Below are 15,815 nucleotides of genomic sequence, written 5' to 3' on the forward strand. Positions count from 1 at the left end.
AATGATTTAGCATTTCGCTACACCATCCTTCTACTATCTTGACACATCCCTTGTGTGCTTTAATAAACCGAGGGGTACGCGGTTTGATGTACCCCATGTGTACCCTGAGCTCCCCTCGAGATAAACACTGCAATGCAGGGTTTAAATGTTCATTCAGGGCGCTGTCATTCTCTTTGTAGTGGAATAAAGATAAAACAATTCCGAACCAATCAAATAATCTTAAGACCGACGCATCAATACATTAACAGATTACATCATTTAGAGCAGAAAATCGTTTTCCAAAAAACGTGAAAGGACTGCGTAATTTGTTCTGTTCTAGAATACAAAACCTTTCTGTTGTCACTAAATCTCCCCGGAGAGATGGATTTGTAGCCGAGATTATTCACACATTCGCTGTTATGAAAGGGATTGGATTCGCATTAAAGGAAATTGTAGAAAGGATTATTACATTCATATTTTTAAGGGGAAATTAATCTTTGGCAAGCGTGAAGTCTTGTTCCTTTCTCAGTCAATCCGTGATGCGCTCAATGACAGATTTGAGGAAATGGTTAAGATTCATTTGTGAAGCACACGTAACTGTGATTTCATTACGATTTAATGCGCCAAGAATAGTGCAAGAAAATGTTGGACGGAACAAAGCTGATTACGTGTTGTTTAAAGAAAGTAATTGATTTTTACGTTATCAATTCCACATGACTAAAGTGGGAGAATCCCTTCCAAGAAACCATTTGTACTTCACTCTAAACCTATAAATATTTCTTTAATTACATACACTTCATCTTCAACTAAAACAGGGTTAAGAACGTCTGCCAGAGAAATTAAACTTCATTGTCTCTTGTTTATTGATTTGGAAATGTGTCTGAAACCCTTATCATTATGCCAGTGTTTATTCCGTCACTTTTTATCTGGTGTTCATTGGGGACCGACGTCCATTACAATTCTACATAACGAAGCTGAGGTAAGCTGTAAATTGCACATTAAATATGACAGATGGACACGTAGGAACGCTACATTGCTCAAACTCTATGGTTTTATCAGATCTTACGCCATAAACGTAATGCTACATGTATATAGCTGGACAGGATATAAATGTGTTTTATTTTAAAAGCTTATTCAAATCCCACCATTCCGTCTTTTGTTCTTAATACATTAACTGGAACTCTTGATCTGATCAAGAATTGTTTTCAACATGGGAAATTGTGACCCGTTCATTATTTGACTGGAATGTTTGACAATGAAAACGCCTATGTTATACGTATATATACTATATTTTGTCACCACAATAATTTGTCTTTGGTGGCCACTTTAACTGAACAATTACACGAATCACCGTACAAAGATCAAACATGATTTAAGTGTTAATCAGAAATAAAAACTGTTTAATCTGAAAACAAAAACATTCTTCTAGAATCATTATTAATAGTCTCCCTGTTAACCCGTCCCGTGGGGATTCCGGATAAGAGGATGTCTCCAGAAACCACAATTTGTTTGTCTGGCACAATGACTTGATTATCATTGTACCCAAAAGGCATAATTTATCCTTGACAATATGAGTTGTTATATTATTTTCAAGCCTGGATATTGCCGAGGGTAGCAAAATCCACTTCATCCAGTTTTGTAGGTTGAGTTCAGGTACTCGTGTCAGTAAATAATCGAGAGACAAACATCAAATCATTGTCATGTCATGTCATGACATGTCATGTCAGGTCCCTGAAATGACAACTTCAGGGGTGACCAGAATGTCTAGGATCACAATGGCATGCATTCACTCACTTCTAGGGTTTGTAAACAAGATCTTCAGATGAATTTTATGCGAAAGCTCAGATCTTTTAACACTGACCATACGACTTTGAATGTTTGATGCATCAAAACTGTTTTACTTTTTTTCTGTTCAGTTCTGCTTCTCTCCAAAACTAAACCACCTGTTCAAACATTGTCGACATATGTATGGGAATCGAGTTTTATTGTCTCCGAAAAATGCTTATCCGACATGTCGCATGATTTGCACTCATATTTTAAACTTTTACTTAGATTCCTCGTTCCTAAACTTCCCACTAAAATGTTCGAAGTATCTTTGGCATTAAAATTGTAAACGAAGGTTAGACCTAATCACAGTTTTTCATGCATCGGTCTACTAGTCTCTTACAGTACACACTGGTTTTCCTTCTCATCCTGCTTATTTGTATGCATGTCTAACGAGACAGCGCTTTCTTTGCGTTATTTGTGTAACCATGCTTTATGTCACACAGAGGAAAAAACAGTTTCCTTTCTCGGGCTATAAAGCATTATTATCGTTATTATCGTTTTACAGACAAAGATAAGAAATGTAGCAGAGAGGTTTAGAGTCATCCGGGCACAGTAAGGCACCAACGGTTCATCATCAGTTCAGGGCCCATCCCAGACAGCGAATGTGACGTCTGCTGGGAAACGCTATCAAGTCGATCCCACCAGGAACCATACGGAAAAATATGAAGACTTCCCAACAGTGCACACGTATTACCCAGATTGCCCATGGATGGACCTCAGAGTGTCCAAGCCACGGGGTATCATTATTGCACCTGAATGTCAATGCCAATACCGTGTGCAACCTGAGCAGAAACTGATTAAAAGTTGCTCAGTCAGACTATATTTACACATATTGTCAATTCCGTCGCATATTACCAGACCATGCTGCTCTAGAAGTGGCTTCGTCCCTCAGAGACGCTACACCCATAACATGCAAATGGCATGAGCACCAAATATTGTGGTAGATGCATACTAAACATATAATTGATATCTCTATGTGTGCTAAATTTTGTAATCCCGTCTGTTAAATCTGTCTGTGACACCTGCTGTATTTGATCGCTGATCACTTCTCCATACTAGTGACTTGCTCGTCCCACGGTCCTCATGTCTTTACCTTTACGACTCTTACAGTCGCCTACCAGTCCTAAAGATTCGATGAAATATTTTCCCTCTAAGAGCGTATGTTACATTGATGACTATGATGAATATATGTGGTTCAGTGGTGGACTGCATTCCCAAATATAATAAGGTTGCCTGCTCTACTGTAAGAATATGGTGTCTAAGCACTCGTTTCTCGTGGTTCTTATGGTGTCAGTGGTAAACCGACAACGGCAGTCGGCAACGGCAATTTCCCACCGATTTGGGCAAATGTATTTTCACGGAAGTGTTATCTGCAGCTCACTAGTAACTCTACATCTAAGATCATCAAAACATTCTTTAGTGTTTTCATTTAGTGACGATATCTGACACGGAAATATCTTTCACTTAAGGAGACACTTTTTAATATGCTACAATGATTCTGTGCTACTGAATCTGTGAAATAAAATGGTTTCATTATATACACTGTTTCTCATGTTCTTTCCACAGAACTGGTCTTTCAAAAACTCCAGAAACAAATACTAAGAAGACGGCATAAAGCGTTGGTTTGGACGTCTGACTAACCTGTATGATTGCTAACTCTTCAAAAAAGTAGGGAATAATGAATATGAGTATGGGTAGGAAGTAAAAACGTTAACAAACGTTTCAAGGACAGACATCTTATGAACGCACCGCCATTTCCCTCTATTACCACCCCTAAATACAACGCAGTAGCCTCATACACGTGCATGTTCGCCCATTCTTGATTTTCACGTTTTTTCAAGAAGGTCGAGAAATCACCTAGAACATTAAGTTTGACACCCATCTTGCATCACATATTTGTTAGTGTTTGTTTCCAGTCGTTTGTTTTAAAATCAAAACCCTATACATGCAAATTACATGCCATATACCAGTCATCTTTCAAAAGCGACAATTCCACATAGCTACGGTTGTAAGGAAGTGCTAATGGTGATGTACTCTCAAAACATTCAATAATATCACATCTACATTGACTGACTCCGATAAATGTCGTAAATATTTCAATCGTAAATAAAAAAATGAAGCTCCCCTACATCTTTTTTGAAGAGTAAATAAAAACTTGTCCACGAGGGACAGTTTAACAACTAGAATATCACAATTAACACTAAAACGAGCGTGAAAAGTTGAAACTAATATCACTGTTTGGACAATACAATTTAAAAACAGGCTATGGATCGCCAAAAACATAGTTACAGATAGATCAAGAAACTTGAAACTAAAACCCAGTGACGAAGAAAAGTAAACCCACCAGCATATCACAGATATCTATTTAAGACTAGTTAGATTTTCACAATTAACATTAAAACGAGCGTGAAAAGTTAAAACTAATATCACTATTTGGACAATACAATTTAAAAACAGAGTACGGATCGCCAACAACATTGTTACAGATAGATCCACAAACTAGAAACTAAAACCCAGTGACGAAGAACAGTAAACCCACCAGCATATCACAGATATCTATTTTAGACTAGTTAATCTAAAACAGTTTAACTATAGAGGACAATAAATATAAAAACGTGCTATGGGTTGCCAACAACTGAAGGTAGGTCACCACACCATGTGGATATATATTACTTTTGCTACCTGCGTGGACCTTAGCTGGACAGTCCAAGACAGTTCACAATCAGAAATGTTTCACCTGTCCCCATTTGGAGCATATTTCCAACATTAAATGACTATACAGACGAAGGTGGAACGTAATTCAGACGTAAAGAAGACATGAAAACCACCGTTCTATTCCGCATGCACCTAACTGCACCTGGGGAAATCAGCAGTGTCTGAAGACGATCGAAACGGGATTTACAGCATCAGCTTAATAGCATCTTGTGGAAGTGTTTCTTGTGCTGTGTTACAGTGAATACATACAACAATGGACCATGTGTTTGTTATGTTTTTTTATTATCTAGTCATAGATATATCACTGTGCAACCACCCTCTAGTCACAAATGTTGCGTCAGAAATTATAGACTGTAGATACATATATATATATATATATATATATATATATATATATATATATATATATATATATATATATATATATATATATATATATATATATATATATATATATATATATATACTTTTATAACAACGAAGAAACTGTCTGGATTGATTACAACACAGCTTGGATGAAGTTGATCCCCTGACTGAATTAATCTTCAGCAAACTATGTTTGTAAGTGGCTACATATGGAAACTGAGGATGAGTCTCTTTGACGTGGTTGATTTCATGCCATCATATCCAGATTGCATGGGTGGGTGCTCTTGGTGTCAATCACTGGATTCTCTTCTCGTTCGTTTACAGACTGCTGTCTGCTGAATGGATTTGAGAGTACATCTAGCGGTTGGCAGAGTGCAGCAAAGATTGCAATATGACGGTATATCGTGTCTTAACATTCAATAAATTGTGCCTGCAGCTCAGTCTATCCCAAACCTTTCTTACTGTTTATTATGATGGATGTGACTGGATTAGGAATATGCTGAGAATTAGTTTCTACTTCCAAGGAATTGGAAGTTCGACCCACCAAAGGCAGCGTAACATTTGTGACGCAATGAGGTCCGTACAGGACTAGGACTCGTATGTCTCGTTTTTCACTGATATTCAAAATATTGTGTCTGAAAAGATATTGCTTGACTGATCATATCACTTTAACAATTATATTGTATATTTATATAGCACTCACGCGACTAGTACATGCTCGAAGTGCTGGTATTTCAGATTAACTCAAATTCATGAACAGTCACACGATTTTTCATGTTTTGCTAGACGATGCGCCGTTGAACAACATAAAACATCGTGGTCTGAAGTCATTGCCCTTTCTTTCAGACATTCTGGTTTATTTTCATTTAGAATCAGTTAGGTTTGGCGTCTGAATGTCACAAAGCGAAATGGAAATTAACTAATGAAGGCAAGTCATTATTAGATCATCCAACTCAATTCAAACGTCATCTGGTTTCCTGCCCTTCCCGTGGGCATGGCTTCAGCGTCTTGAGGATGTTGAAAACAAACTTATCACTTCCGTATACAAAGTACCTGTTACTCGTACAAACATATTTTACCATGGTAGTGCATCTGTCTGGTGGTGCCACGCTCGCTAATGGAAGGGTCTTCTCTTTCGCACTCGTCTGTGGTTTGGAGAGTTAGATGAATGTTGTCTCCGAGGATAGGCTTCCAGACAAGAACTGTAATATGTGACTACTGACATGAAGAGTACAGACAAGAAGAGTGACGGTGTTCTATATGTTCATGCACAGAAAACATTGGGGACAGTGACTATCAAATATCACACAACTGCAGCTTTTATAAGTTCAACCAAATATTTGATTAAATAACTCGGATTCACTTTCCTGTTTCATCTCTGCATGATTAGATCACGTCAAAGCCATAACATCGCATAGATTATAAACAATTTAAGAAACCGCTATCAGTTGATAGGAGCTGAATATATTTATTTGTTACATTAATCTCATTTGTTACATTTAATCTCATTTGAACCTCTTTCCAGGTGCTAAGGATGCATGTGACTGTTACAGGAGAATGTGCCTAAATAGGCATAGCAGTACCTTAACTTCTTGTATTGACATTTCCATGGCTCGGCATGTCAGGTACCTACTAATTAACCTACACTTGTCATTTTGATAATCACACTCTATCGTACATTCACTGTGCTCATCAGGGCATACCTTAATGCGAATACTTTCCATATCTCATATTTAATAGAACAGTTAAAACAATCTGAACAGATACTGCAGCTTTCCCTGCAATTAATATTCATCTTTGTTATTGAGATACGGTTTGCCATGAGTGAAAGAATTTCTAAACAATACACCATTACGCTAATTACAGAACATCTCGCTCGGAATACTAAACGAATATTTGCTACTTACGTTGTTATGAATCTGTCTGGGGATCTTATTTCCCATGTAGGGTGTCGTTGTTGGGGATTTTAACGACTGTTCGCAAATAAATAACGATTATTAATCTATTGGAAATTGTGCTTTACATCTTTGAAACTGTTACGAGAAAATAACTGACACACTCACAAAACTATCGAAGTAAACACAGAATGTTTTGTGCTCTTTGTACGGCTAATATATATTGGCGTATACTCCTTAGAGCTCATGTGATGTATTCAAGTCGTGTCACATGCACAGGGGGCGGTGGGGTAGTCTAGTGGTTAAAGTGTTCGCTCGTCACGCCGAAGGCCCGCGTTCGAATCCCCACATGGATACAATGTGTGAAGCCCATTTTCTGGTGTCCCACGCCGTGATATTGCTGGAATATTGCTAAAAGCGGCGTAAAACTAAACTCACTCACTCACTCACTTACATGCACAGGTGTTCGTGGATGTGACGGCTAATGCACGGAACGTGTATTGAATGTGATGGGAACAAAATGGAACATACACATTCCTCGTGTCAAGTGTTCCTTGGTAAGCCACTACACATTAATGTTAAACTTGACAATCCAGCACCATCATGTTTTATGCAGTTTTAGTCTATGACACCGTCACACTGCCATTCTGTATCACCCCCATGGTGGTAAGTGGTGAGCGACGTTAGTTTGCAAGATATGTGTGTTTCAGAATGAAAGGTAACTTACACATGACCATTGAAATATTACTAACATTTACAGGAATGTCGTTGAACAAAAGTTAAAGGTTCGTAAAGTAATTCAAATGGAGTAGATCTCCTAAGTCATTAATATAAACATATATTAGTTCTCACCGCAGCAATTCAAGTCGTGTCGTATTTTCACTTAGATGCAGAAAGTTCCAACAATTAGCATTAAGAATGATTGATGGGATAGAATGTAGGATTCGTCCAGCATTGTCTACCTCTGTGGGTGTCCCTTCATAAGAGAAAAATGTCTTACATGTCTCTTGGTCGAATTATTGGTTGTGTCGAATTGTTTGAACACGTTACATTATCATGGTGTTATCAGTGACGTTCATTAATCATTTGCATTGTCAAAATATTCTGTACAGTAAAAAACGAATGCATTTTTCGTCTTTAGACTAATTATTTCGAGGAAATACGATAATATCTTTCGTAATGAATGCCATTAAAGTAAGATACCAGAAACAAATCATCAAATAATAATTATTATGTATTTAAGGGAGAAAAGACGGTAACAGTATCAGTCCTCTGATGGACTTGTACAGGACCATTTTCTAGAATCCTTGGAGTATAATCTGTTATCTGTCAGACATGGAGTCCACAACGTCATTCGGTATGCGACACAACGCACCTTGGGAAATGAGCTCCGTCTGAGGCTATAGGTGACAAGTACAGAATCTAAATGTTAGGAACATAAGTCTGCAGTTGTGAAAATATGTCCATTCGTTTAGCGCGATTTGAGTTTCTACAGCTCTATAGTTATCGTTTGAAAGCAGTCAGCAAGTGGTGTATGTGTTTGTTACTTCGATAAATATTTCCATTGTCCAATTATTGTTTTCGTTTTGTATTTTACGCCTAGAGAACTGGTCTGTCGTGATTGGTCATTAACTGATGTTAATGCTTGCATTGTATGATGTTGTCGTAAGTCCGACGAGGCAAGCTTCTTCACCTTAGAGAAGCAATATGGCGGCGGTCTGTAAATAATCGAGTCTGGACCAGACAATCCAGTGATTAACAGCATGAGCATCGATCTGCGCAAATGGGTACCGATGACATGTGTCAACCAAGTCGCCTCTTACGACACACATAGTCGCCTCTAATGGCAAGCTTGGGTTGTTGAAGGCCTAATTCTATCCCGGACCTTCAACGGTTCTAATAGAATTATTAACTGTAATGTCATTTAAGAACTGAATGCCAGTTTGTGTGTTTGCACAGAAAAATGAACGATGTCAAAGCGCTGTATAAACTCGTGTGAACGAACAAAGCTGGACGGAGAGTATTCTGGGAACACCCGGAGAGAAGTTCACATGACCGAGATCGGTTAGAAAACGTCCCCATACGAATGAACGATGTTTACACTCGTATGGACTATTTGAAGGGTTTAAGAGAAATGAACCTTGACATTTAGATCCCATGACCGATTTCCCAGCCAGTCAAAGCAAAAGAATCTGAGTAAACGAAAAATCTGTGAAAGTACGAAATTATTAGATAACATACCACTGTCTACATATTGATAAATATTTTTGGCAAATGGAGTTCTTTCCATCTCCCTTTAGACCAAGCAGTGATTGCCCAAAAAGGAACGGTGACACGGATAACCACAAATACCTCTGTGTCGTCAGTTGTTACATGAGCAAAAAGGCCTAAGGCCATATGTAACAGCGTTTGGAAGCAGCAATACTCCAAATTTCACGGATCATAAAGAGATCAATTTAGTGTGTCAATTTCTTCTATGCATTAATTGTACGGTATGTATATACTAGCCACATGAAGGAACTCTGCATTGTCAAAAAATCATTCCAGTTGATATGTGCCATAAAAATGTCAAAGGTACATATAAACTTTAATGGGGGAGACCATAATACGTCGGGAGAATTTCAATTTAAAAGTCAGTCACAATGACGTAACTAGTCGAAAAGCGCTACATGGGTCAAACGACCATGTCACAAGCTCAATAACGGGTATGTCCAAGATCGGTATTGAGAACAGCAGTGCAACGACGTCGCATAGAGCCTATCAAACGTGCAAGGAAGGCTTGTGGGATGTCACGCCAGATTCTCTCAAGTTCTGTTACAAGGTCAAGGACGTTATGAGGCGGATGAGGAAGGCGGCGTAGACGTCGACTCATCTCGTCCCAAACATGATCTATCGAGGAGAGATCCGGTGAATTTGCAGGCCAAGGCAGTAAGTCATAGCAACCCTTGCCGTATGTTAACCCAGGGTCATGACGTTGCAGAAAAGGAATTGCCACAGGTCGAAGAATATGATCCCATACCAGTTCAGTTGCCCTGACCAATCACCAAAGGAGTTCTTTAGAGTGATGTTATGCCACCCCAAATCATCACGGAACCACCATCAAAGCGATTCCTCTCCAAGACACAGGCCTGTGCATAACGTTCTCCCACACGTATATAGGCACGTTGACGTATATTACCATGGGAAATGTTAAACCTGAACTGATCTGTAAAAACAACATTTTTCCACCAAAACACACGGCCTCGGGAAAACAAGGGTTTGCGGACATGAATTCGGCACCACGTTCGGCGAGCTTGTCGATGACGTTGTGTCAGGATAGGCCGTATGGCGGGACATCGTGGTCTGATAACGTGATGACGTAAACGTTGTCGAACTGTCCTGGAGTAAATACGGCGAAGTCCCGGGATGGTCCGGGCAGCCATAACTGCAGTCTGGAACCTGTGACGAAGATGGGTCAACCTTTTCCATCTGTCCTGTCTCGGCGTTGTTACACGTGGACGTCCAGACGTCTGCGACTCACCAGTACAGAAATGGTGTTCCGGTGGCACTGAAAATGTGCAGCCACTTGTCGTTGAGACATTCCCCCACCGACCATCCCAATGGCCTCATGACGTTGTGCAGACGTTAGCCTTGGCATCCCATGCGTTTCAATAGGCGTGTAAGTTTGTGAAGGATCGCAAGGGCAGGGGTTGAGCTTTCCAAAATGACAGTATTATGTGGCATTCATTTGCTCTGTTTCCCTTTTCCGAACTGCACGTGCAGCACCGTATTGCGAAATACGAGGACGAAAGGACGAAACCACTGACCACTGATGTTGGATACATGCCACTAATCTCTGCGTTTCAGTCCTTATGTGTCTATACAGGTTTGATAAATTTAGATTTTAACTTTTTGTATGCACAGTTTTTTTATGTGCATAGTGTATTTCGAAGAAGACTTCGCTCCAGGCGCTTATTGAAAGATAATCGTGTGAGGTGAAACAATGTACACCAACAGAATGCGTAATTCCTTTAGTAGGAATGTTTTGGAACATCAATTCTCCAAAATAAATGGATTATTGAAACATCAATTCAATGTATCAGTTTCGAAAAAGATCTTCCTCCAGTTGATTTTAGGGTATATCTTTCAGTAGAATCTCAGTTCCAGACGCGTATGAAAGGAAACAGATCGTTTAGAAATAACAACGTGTCCAAAAGGTTGAGACACCTCGAACTTGAGAAGAAAATCATGATCATTTTGAATTATCTTTTCGCATAATTCTCTCTTCCATTTGCCCCTTTACTTCACATGGAACCGTTTCGCTGAAAAGTCGATAGATTTCAGGCGTGGGCATTTTCAACTCAATATTTTCTTTTTTTTCGTTGCTGCTTATGCGATAGAATATTGTTACAAAATGTTCAATTAAACAACAAAAATATCTCCCAAATACACTTGCATTAACTTAGATACCCACTGTAGTGTCCACCTTAATCGGAATGTTTACAGTGTATTTCGTCATGGGATGCTTCGTATCTCAAACACAGCACATCCCCTTTAAGACAACAATGATAGGACTATCATATTAAAGATAATCTATCGATGTAGAATGAGGAAATAGTGGTTGAACGTGAATGGATAGTGAGTGCTGAGCGGGATAAATTTTACGATCAGCAATATTCCAGCTATATGGCTGCGGTCTGTAAATAATCCAGTGATCAACAGCATGAGCATCGATCTGTGCAATTTGGGACCGATGATATGTGTCAACCAAGTCAGTGAGCCTCACCACCCGATCCCGGTAATCGCCTCTTACGACACACATAGTCGCCTTTTATTGCAAGCATGGGTTGCTGAGGACCTATTCTACCCTGGACCTTCACGGGTCAGTGAAAAGATAGACGCAAGTCGGATATCTTGAGAGGGTATGCACAAAGCAATGATTCTTCGGATTCAAGTTTTCAAAGTCAGGGTGCCTGAGATTACGGAGGGTTATTTACATAGAACTGAAAAAAATCAGTATGGAACTGCTAAAACCGGTAGCTATATGTTACGATATGAACGCTCTGTTTATGAGTTCAGGAACAAATACTGATTCATATGTGCAACACATAAAAACATTCCCACAATGTTGTGTACCAGGTTATTGATCTTGAACAATGTCGGAAACCCTGAAAGACTTGCCAATATTTATTCTTTCAGGTTATTTTGGTGTTCAATGGAGACATACGTCCATTGCAAGTGCACATCACTCAGCTTAAGTATGTAGCATATTGTACATTGAGGAGGAACCCGTTAAAATTACATTTCAGAACGTCAACAACTTCTTCTTTAAACATTATAACAGTAATGCTAGACGGTAGAATGGAAAGAATGCTCAAAGGATACAAATGTGTATATTCAGACAGACCAAGGGGTACGTTCAAACACACTGCCAGACTGGAGGTTTATATCAGGCCTTCCTATACATTTCTCTTTGGTAATTAATCCCAACTTTTGGTCTGATTAAAATCCCTAGGTAAATAACATCTAGTCGACATTGGCAGATGTCTTCACTCATTAATTGACTGTCCGACACGTGCCTGGACTGTATGGCACTTTAAAGCGTCTGTGCTGTACGTAACGGTACTCCAATTTGGTCTCTGATACGACTATGCCTCTGATAACCAATTCAACGGATCACTTACATGAAGAAGCGGTATAAATATTAAAGACAATAATCTCATTGTAAGACGGATTAAGTGTTAATCAGAAAATGAAAACCGTGTAATCTGGGTAATTCAATGTAATTCTGAAATGCGTATCACCAGGAGGATACTTTCCACCTAACCATTCGCGTGGGTATTCCGGAGAAGCGCAAGTCTCCAGAAACATATGATTGCCGGATTGTGTGGCTGAGAGACTGGGTTATTATTATACCCCAAAGACTGTGATCTTTGATGATATCAGTACTGGATTAGTTTCAAGTCACAACCACATGACCTGGATATTGTTGAGTGTGGAAAAATCAATTTAACCCAGTTTTCTGTCAAGCCTCGATTCTGCTGAACCGGTAGACTTGTCACGGATGTGATCCAGAATGAATTAATTGTTGTTTTATGGTAGAAATATATAATATCCCTATCAAGGATGTCCCTTGAGACCGTCCTGTCTAGAACCGCGTGTGAAAACCTTCTACATGGCGTGTAGACCAGGCTTTCCACCTTTCATTTGCCCTTTTCTAACAGGTTGGATACCCAATATATTCTACTCACGAGATGCCGACCAGTCCTTGATTTACCCTTGTACTGCCGAGCGGTAACTACAAGTCCCATCTTTGCATGTGATTTGGTATTTGAACCATGGGATCGAACCAGCGACATCAGACAATGGAGTTGTGTATATTAACACTCGTAATAAACCAAAACGGTATGCGATTAAGTGTGTTGAACATAAGTCTCTTAACTACAGGAAATCCTCTGTTGTTTTCAAAGGTCAGTTGTTCCTTCTTATATCTGCTGTAGAAGCCGCACGACAATCTGCACCAGACAGATGTTGCGGATAAGGTGTAAAGGGGTATGTTGAGGCATGTGTCCCTACTGGCCCTTGCTTTACATGTAAGCTGGTCTTCCAGACCTTTTGCAACTACAAAACTAATGACATGGTAATAGCCTGGTCATTAAAGGGATCCCCTGTCACGCCAAAGACTCGGGTTTGATTCCTTTCTTGGGTAACAATGAGTGAGACATATTTCTGGTGTGCCCGTCATGGCAATTCTAGCTGCGACATAGAACCTTACTGACTTACTCACAAACAAAACCTGCGAGTGCTAAGTAGTTCCGATCATCTTAAAATGATATCCAAATCTTGACACATGCTTCCTCAGAGTCGGTTTACAGAACAGAAGTACATTTCTACGGGAGATTCGTTACAGATCTGTAAACTCATACCTTGGAGTCAATGGACTAAAATCAATTGCACACTTTCACCTCACCGTATCCGTTTTGATGTACAATGTCACTCAACGTCTTGGTCTGTTGTAGAGCACTTTTCTATAGTGAAAAGTGTCTCATTAGCAAGGAATTCTCTAGGTTTACGTATGTGATGAGTGAGTGAGTTTTGTATTTAACGTCACATCGGCAATATCTCGGTCGTATCGTGACAAAAACAATTCATATAAGAAAAATGACAACATTTTCAAGAATATAACCTGCCACGATGCGAAGTAAAAGACTAGAGTATCACAGAGATGGGTATGAAACTAGCATGGAAAAGTAAAACATTCTAGTAATTAAAGCAGACAATACAATATAAAACACGGGCTATAGATCACCAACAACTGAAGGTAGATCACCATACTAGGGACCATAGGGACCTACAATACCTTTGCTACCTGCATGGACCCTAGTTGGATCATCCCCTCAGCCGCTGGCGAGTGTACGAAATGCTAGCCAAAATGCTACGATTAAAAACTCTGCAGACTTAAACTCACATCAAATGTTTTGGGACTTACGTACCCTCTCAGAATGGCAAAGATTGTACAATACTTCAGCCCACTTTGAGGACCTATGATGTTTCTGGTACTGTTTGCAAATTCTTTCATTGGCGACATCTTGTTGGAGGGTAGGAGCAGTAGACGTTCACTATAGCTGTGTTGTTCCATGGAACCGTCTCCGGACGACAATACACTCAGCCAAAACAAGGTTCAAGGTTACTGCGACATGACCAGAGGATCAGACACATATTATTATGTCCATCACATGTTGCCACGTCAAGGTGTTCCTAAATAACTTTAGCTCAACGTGGCGCTTGGGTGGTCACAACGTCCTCACCTACGTTTCGAATAGGTACAGTTGCAGCCACAACCTGTAAATGAAGTGAATGTGACTGTAGTAAATGCAACTAAACTTATCTTCAATACCATAAAACATATATGTCTATATATATTAAAGTTTCTAATGATACCTGCTATAGTTACATCTGCAATATCTGTTCGCTAAGACATCTTCAATATGTTAGTGACCTTGCATGTCATCGAGCGAGTCTTCACAGCGTCACCTTCTAAACATTTCTCACCAATCCATCATACTTATGTCATAAAATATATATCCCTCTTTTTTGTGGGGTATGATGAATATATGTGGGCTGCTAGTGGACTGCATTCATAACTGTAATAAGGTTGCCTGTTTTATAGCAGGAAAAAGTATCTAGCCACTGCGTCTGTGGATCCAGGTGCGATTTTACATTTATTCCGTTTTGCCAATATTCTAGCAACATCGCACAAGGGTCACCAGAAATGGGCTTCAAACATTGTACTTATGGCGGGATCCAACCCGGGTCTTTAGCATAACGAGCAAACCCTAAAACCACTACGCTAACCCACCGCCCCTGTGAATCAGGGGCCATGACCATATTCTATAGTGCGTTAAGGAATAAGGTTATTTTACGACAGCCCACCGTCGTCAGTAGTGTGACTCGTGCTGCTACAACAATGGTACACGCCCCGGATGACGGCTTTTATCACTTAAATTAATACTTCACATAGTTTTGACAGAGAAACATTTCCAGTATCAGTAGACGGGGAAACGAGAATTGATCGTAATTCTGGCAAAGACATGATTCAATGCACCTGGGGAAATCAGGTCTGTCTGGCAGCGGCCAGAATTTGATCTTTGGCAATTTTCAGAATCGAAGTGATAAGGTCAGGTACAGTACACCCTGACCTTTGGTCAAGATATCCTGTGGCAATAGCTGTTTGTTTGTCACCAAGAGTCGGTCAGAAGAAGAAAGCAGACTTGGCTTGGGCTATGGCTGCTGACGAAACTGCACCGATTCTATTATCCCAGACGGCCATGATAGATATGATAATGTGAGGATGAAAAGGAAAGATTTTCTCTCGTTGCCGATTTAAAAATAATCACCTAACATAAAGGTAAATCCCTCTCTTAAATCACAGCAAATCCCATACAAGTAGGATCGGTATCAGATATCATTCAAACATTCAATAGTATCAAAGACATCAACATTCCACTACAAAGGGGTTCAATAATTGAATATTACATGCATGTATTCTTTTGA

The sequence above is a fragment of the Haliotis asinina genome, chromosome 5 (genome assembly GCF_037392515.1).
Source record: "Haliotis asinina isolate JCU_RB_2024 chromosome 5, JCU_Hal_asi_v2, whole genome shotgun sequence".
NCBI lineage: Eukaryota > Metazoa > Mollusca > Gastropoda > Lepetellida > Haliotidae > Haliotis > Haliotis asinina.